This window comes from Echinops telfairi, unplaced genomic scaffold (genome assembly GCF_000313985.2).
Source record: "Echinops telfairi isolate 266 unplaced genomic scaffold, ASM31398v2 ScPeMD7_7467;HRSCAF=8505_1, whole genome shotgun sequence".
Lineage (NCBI taxonomy): Eukaryota > Metazoa > Chordata > Mammalia > Afrosoricida > Tenrecidae > Echinops > Echinops telfairi.
The window spans coordinates 37,559,448-37,565,232 of NW_022111368.1; positions in this window are offsets into that span (position 1 = coordinate 37,559,448).

Below are 5,785 nucleotides of genomic sequence, written 5' to 3' on the forward strand. Positions count from 1 at the left end.
ATAGTGAATGATGGGGGGGAGTGCGGAGTGGAGACCCAAAGCACATTTGTAGGCCACTGGATATCCCTTTGCAGAGGGGTCTAGGGGAGGAGACAAGCCAGTCAGGGTGTGATGTAGCAATAATGAAAAGCACAACTTTCCTCTAGTCCTAAATGCTTCCTCCATCCCCCTCCCCCCGTATCATGATCCAAATTCTACCTTGCAAGTCTAGCTAGACCAGAGGTTTTACACCAGTACAGATAGGAACTGAAAACACAGGGAATCCAGGGTGGATGATCCCTTCAGGACCAGTGGTGTGAGTGACGATACTGGGAGAGTAGTGGGAGAGTGGGTTGGAAATAGGGAACCAATTGCAAGGATCTATATGTGACCTCCTCCCTGGGGGGTAGACAACAGAAAAGTGGGTGAAGGGAGACGTCAGACAGGGCAAGATATGACAAAATAATAATTTATAAATTATCAAGGGCTATGAAGGAGTGGGGAGCGGGGAGGGAAGGGAAGAAATGGGGACCTGATGCCAGGGGCTTAAGTGGAGAGCAAATGTTTTGTGAATGATGAGGGAAATGAATGTACAAATGTGTTTACACAATTGATGTATATATGGATTGTTATAAGAGTTGTATGAGCCCCTAATAAAATTATTTTTTTTAAAAGCATGGGCAGGTGCATTGTTGTGATGGAAAGTACTTCATCAATACAACTTTCCTGGCTTTTTTTTTAATTCTCTCACTAGTGTATATTTCCATTATCTTAAAACTCCTTCCTAATAAGCCTCCATGATTATTTTATGTCCTTTGAGAATATACATCAAAATTACCCTTTTGGAATTAAAAAAATTGTGGTCATAAACTTCTGAGGTGACCACTCTGTCTTGAGCTGACCTTGCCAGTGGATCCCACTGGAAACTACTATGTAACTGGACCTTTTTTAAGGCACTGTAAGGAGACTAAGCCAAGTGTGTGACTGAAGAACCTGTCTGCCGTCATCCACTGATTTCAGACTTGTTCAAACACATTTACTTTTAATTAAGCCCAAGCATGTATGAACTTGACCCCTAGCAATAATAGTTTCTGATTTATTCTTATAGAAAGATATATCTATATTCAATTAATTTTCCATTCTTGCCTCAAAGTCCTAATTGTGGGTGCTTAATGAGTGTGTTGATGGAGCCCTGGTGGCACAGGGAGTAAAGCCCTGGTGCTACTCTATGTGGCAGTCTACTTTATATGCATGTATATGTGTATATATACTTGTGAACTTATACATATATATTTTATATGCATGAATCCAAACGAATTACTATTTATCTCACAACTGGAATAACTTTTGTTAAAGGAGTTGTAAAATACTTCAGAATTTTTATCAATGTGTTTCTTAGCACTTGAAACTGTAAGGGGTTTGGGAGGGACTCAATATACACCAATAAGGTGTATATTGAGTAAACAGTGCTAAATAGTTCTAGACATATCAAAAATAAAGGCCTTCTAAGCATGATTCAATAATTTACATAAACATTGGGGAGCACAGTTTTACATATACATATAGCCATGATCCAATCATCCAAAAATATACAATAATATTACTTAAAATTAATAAAATCTCAAAAATGAAATCCTGGTCACATACACTGGACTAATCTAATAGAATACACATGATAGGAACCATCTAGAGTTAACAGTAAGCAAACTCAAAATGCTTTTCAGAATTTTTATTATTCTTTCTTTTGTAGATGTAAGACTTAAAAGAAATACAGCAAAGGAAATGTAGATGAAAATGACAAAAATATAGGAAATTGGATGATCTAGACTGAGCAGTGTTTTGTGTGAATGATAATGACAATAAAAGAAACTCTTCCAGAAGTGTTGGTAGTGAGAGGATTAACAGGAAAGGGAGGTCACCTGCCTGAGACAGGTGATACTATTGTAATAGGCACCAAAGAGAAAGGGGACTAGAATATTCATTACTTTCTTCCCTTAATGACACCACATAGTATGTTCTTGAAACCCAGAAGAGTAAAGTAAATGTATTAAAGAGTTAAATGCTTACATCTGATATTGAAAAGTTGAAATCCTTTAGGCATTCAACGATAAGATAAATTAGAGAAGCGTATCTGTCAGATTTGGAAAGAGTAGAAGACTGGAGAGGACATATTTATAATTTTATAGATAAAACAGTAATATATTTTGTGAGAAAATACTGCCAAATACTGCCTTCTATTCTGATACCATTTATATCAAAATTGTTAGGAATATTTGCCTAGATTTTTCAAAGCCAATATTAAAAGATACATGATACCCCCAAAACACAACCTTCAAATACATTACCTTCACAATTCCCAGAAACAATTTGGCAAACAACTGGCTGGTCTTTGCTTGTTCTTTTGTTTGGTATTGTCTTTATTCATTTGCTTTTATTTTGGATTCAGATTTTTGTTTTAAGGTCACCATTACTGCTCAACAAAATAAAAATAATTTAATGCTTTCAGATGAAAAGGGAAGCTAAACTGACAGCAGTAAGCAACTGTAGATTTGAAGCTACTCAGGCCTTTGGCCCTACTTGGTTCTATTCAGATCTCAACTCACACAGAATTGAAAGACGACCCTGGTAGGTACCCCTTGTGCGTGTGGTTGGTGTGTGTGTGTGTGTGTGTGTGTGTGTGTGTGTGTGTGAATGGCCTTACAGTGGAACCGTGAGCTTCCACCACCATTTGTGTCTTGCATAGTCCCACTTGGCACAAATAGGTACTGATATGGCAGTTGGGGAAGACCCAAGAAATTATATCAAGGATTTTGTCTTGCTTGGATCCATAGGCAAAATCATGGAAGTAGCAGTGGAAATCAAAAGACTCCTAGTATTTGGTAAATCTCTTGCACAAGACCTGTATCAGTATTGAAAAGAAAAGAAGTTACTTTGAGCACTAAAGTGCACTTGATCCAAACCATGTGTGTTAGTCCAGGTTGACTAGAGAAACAAATCCAGAGATACTCATATGTGTATAAGAAAGAGTTTTATATAAAAGAGTAATTATATATTGAGAAAACATCCCAGCCCAGTCCAGATCAAGTTTATAAGTCTGATATTGGCCCATATATCCTTTACTAGACCATAAATTCCTCTGTAGACTCATGCAGCACATGCAATGATGCTGAATGCAGGAAAATCACAGGACGGTGGACAGAAAGTCTTGTGGAAGCATCTCTGTGCTGGCATTGCTCTCCATCTGGTTCCTCCAGTTCTAGGGCTCTAACTGTCATCAGCATAGCTCCATGTGGCTTGTCAAAAGATGTGGAGCAGAGGAGAGTATGTGTCCCAGCTCCAGGGAGGAAGACAGGAGTTCCCAGAATCCTCAGCAGAAGGTCATACCTACAAAGAGGCATCATTGGATATGAACTGATTGACAGGCTACACTCCATCCCTTTGTTGAAATTGACAGGAGATTATGTAATTGCCATACCTTGGCATTTTAAATCACCCATATACATGGGAGATTTGGACATTGAACAATTGTGACCTAAGAAGAGTAGGTGCCTTTCATTAATGGTGGTGGAAAGGAATATTGAAAGCACCACAACTGCTAAAAGGACAAACAAGTCTGTCGTGGAAGAAGGACAGCCAGACTGCTCCTTAGAGGGAAGGATGGTGAGACTTCATCTCATATGCTTTGGACATGTTGTCAGGAGAGACCTGTCCTGGAAAGCAGCATGTCAGGTAGTGGGTCTGTGAAGGAGAGGAAGTCCATCAAGGAGATAGATTGACACAAGACTGCCGCCATGGCTCCAGCACAGGAACGTTGTGAGGATGGCCCTGGAGTGCTTTGTTCTGTTGTGAATAGGGTCGCTATGCACTGGGATCAACTGGGTGGCAGGTAGCAACAATGACTCCTATCATGGCAGGACCACTAGGCTTTTCTACAGGATTCTGGACACAGATTTTATAAAGGCTTCAACATAATGCTTGTCATTCCATTTTCCAGTTCAGGAACAAAAGAGTGCTAATTGTAAGATTTTAAAGATCCATTTTGAGCAGCAGTTCTCAACTGTTGGTCATGACCCCACTGGGGGTCAAACAACCTTTTCACAGGGGTAGCCCAATTCATAACAGTAGCAAAATTACAGTTATTAAGTAGCAACAAAAATAATTTTATGGCTGGGGGTCAACATGAGGAACTGTATTAAAGGGTTGTGGCATGAGGAAGGTTGAGAAGCACAGATTTTGGGGATACCAAACCCTTGGATTACAACCAGAAGTATCACAGATTCAAAGCAGAATAGGCTTTCCTGAAAATCCCCCTATTTATTTCTGTTTCTAATACCCTGAGTGGCTCTGGGGCCAGCTTCAAGTGATCTCTGGAGGCACCTCAGAGCCAATCCATGCTGTTTTACCACTACAAAGGTTCCATGCTTTGCAGCTTAAAAGCAAAGAGACTGTATGAGACTGAAGGAGGAAGTCTTTACTTTGGTTGAAGAAGCAGGGAGCAAGATAAGACTAGACTGCCAAGACAAGCCTCACAAAAGGTCAGTTGCAGTTTTATACTTATATGCCAGATATTAAAGAGAACATGTACCAGATTTTCAAGCATTGATCATGAATATGCATTGGGCCAGAGTTACAATTCTTGGCAAGAAAGAATTTCGTCAGATTCCTCTCTTCTAAATGTCAGCCAAATGGATGTGGTGGTGACTTTCCAGGACTTTCATTTATTCTGCTCTTCATCCAGGGTCAACGTTAGGTTGTGGCTTTCCTTTGTGCACATGTTTGGAAGGTCTGATCGGTTTATAGCCAATGATGCAAAGGTCTCATTTCAAAGGCCTACTTGGTATAATTGGTTTCTGTCCATTGAAGAAATAGTTCTAAATAAATGTAATTACAGAAAGGAAAGAACAAGACAGTAGGTTACAGACCACATATAAAGTGTATGTTCAACATCGATTATACTTTACAGGTAGCTTATTGAGCAAGGTGCAAAATTTACAGCATGGGCTAAGCAGGTGGGAGATCGTATCCCATTTGTTTTAAAATGTGCAGCAAATAACTGATATATTAAAAGAAAGGTAAATTTAGATTATCTGAGATTTGACCAGCTTAAAGTTGTTCTTTCCCCAATAGTTGGCATTTGTTTGCCTCCGAGGGGTCCACCTTAAGCCTATGTTCAACCAAAGACAAAAAGGTATCACTAAACATAGTTTTGAAATTCTGATAATTTGGCTTTCAAAATCCACTCTCCTTAACTCCAATATTTGTCTCCTCAATTTAGCAATACATTTGTTTTTACTACTCCATGATCTTCAAAATAATGCCAGGCCGGAATCAGTGTGATTATTTATTGCTTTTAGTTGCTGTCAAGTCAGTTATGAGTCATGGCCATTTCATGTTTAATAGGACAGAAAACTACTTTAAAGTTTGTCAAATTTATTATGTTGGTACATTTATGTTTTCCTATATCAATACCGGGCCATTCCACTCTGCATCAGTTCTTTCAGGAATCATAATCTTCTCTGCATGTTGCGTATTACCTGAAAACATTGTTTCATATATGATTGTCCAGTTTTTCATTCTTTAGAGTGAAGAGTAAGTACACTACTATTTACTCCACCTAGCCTTTATAATTCAACATTATATTAAAATAAATAGCTTAACATCATTTAGATACCATTTAGCATAATTCAAACAAATTATCAAACCAACTAAATAACAAAACCTCTAAAATTATATCATCAAAGTAATGTTGAAAGTTTTAGATAATAAAAAACATGTTACGTATAATATGTAATTTCCAAATACAGAT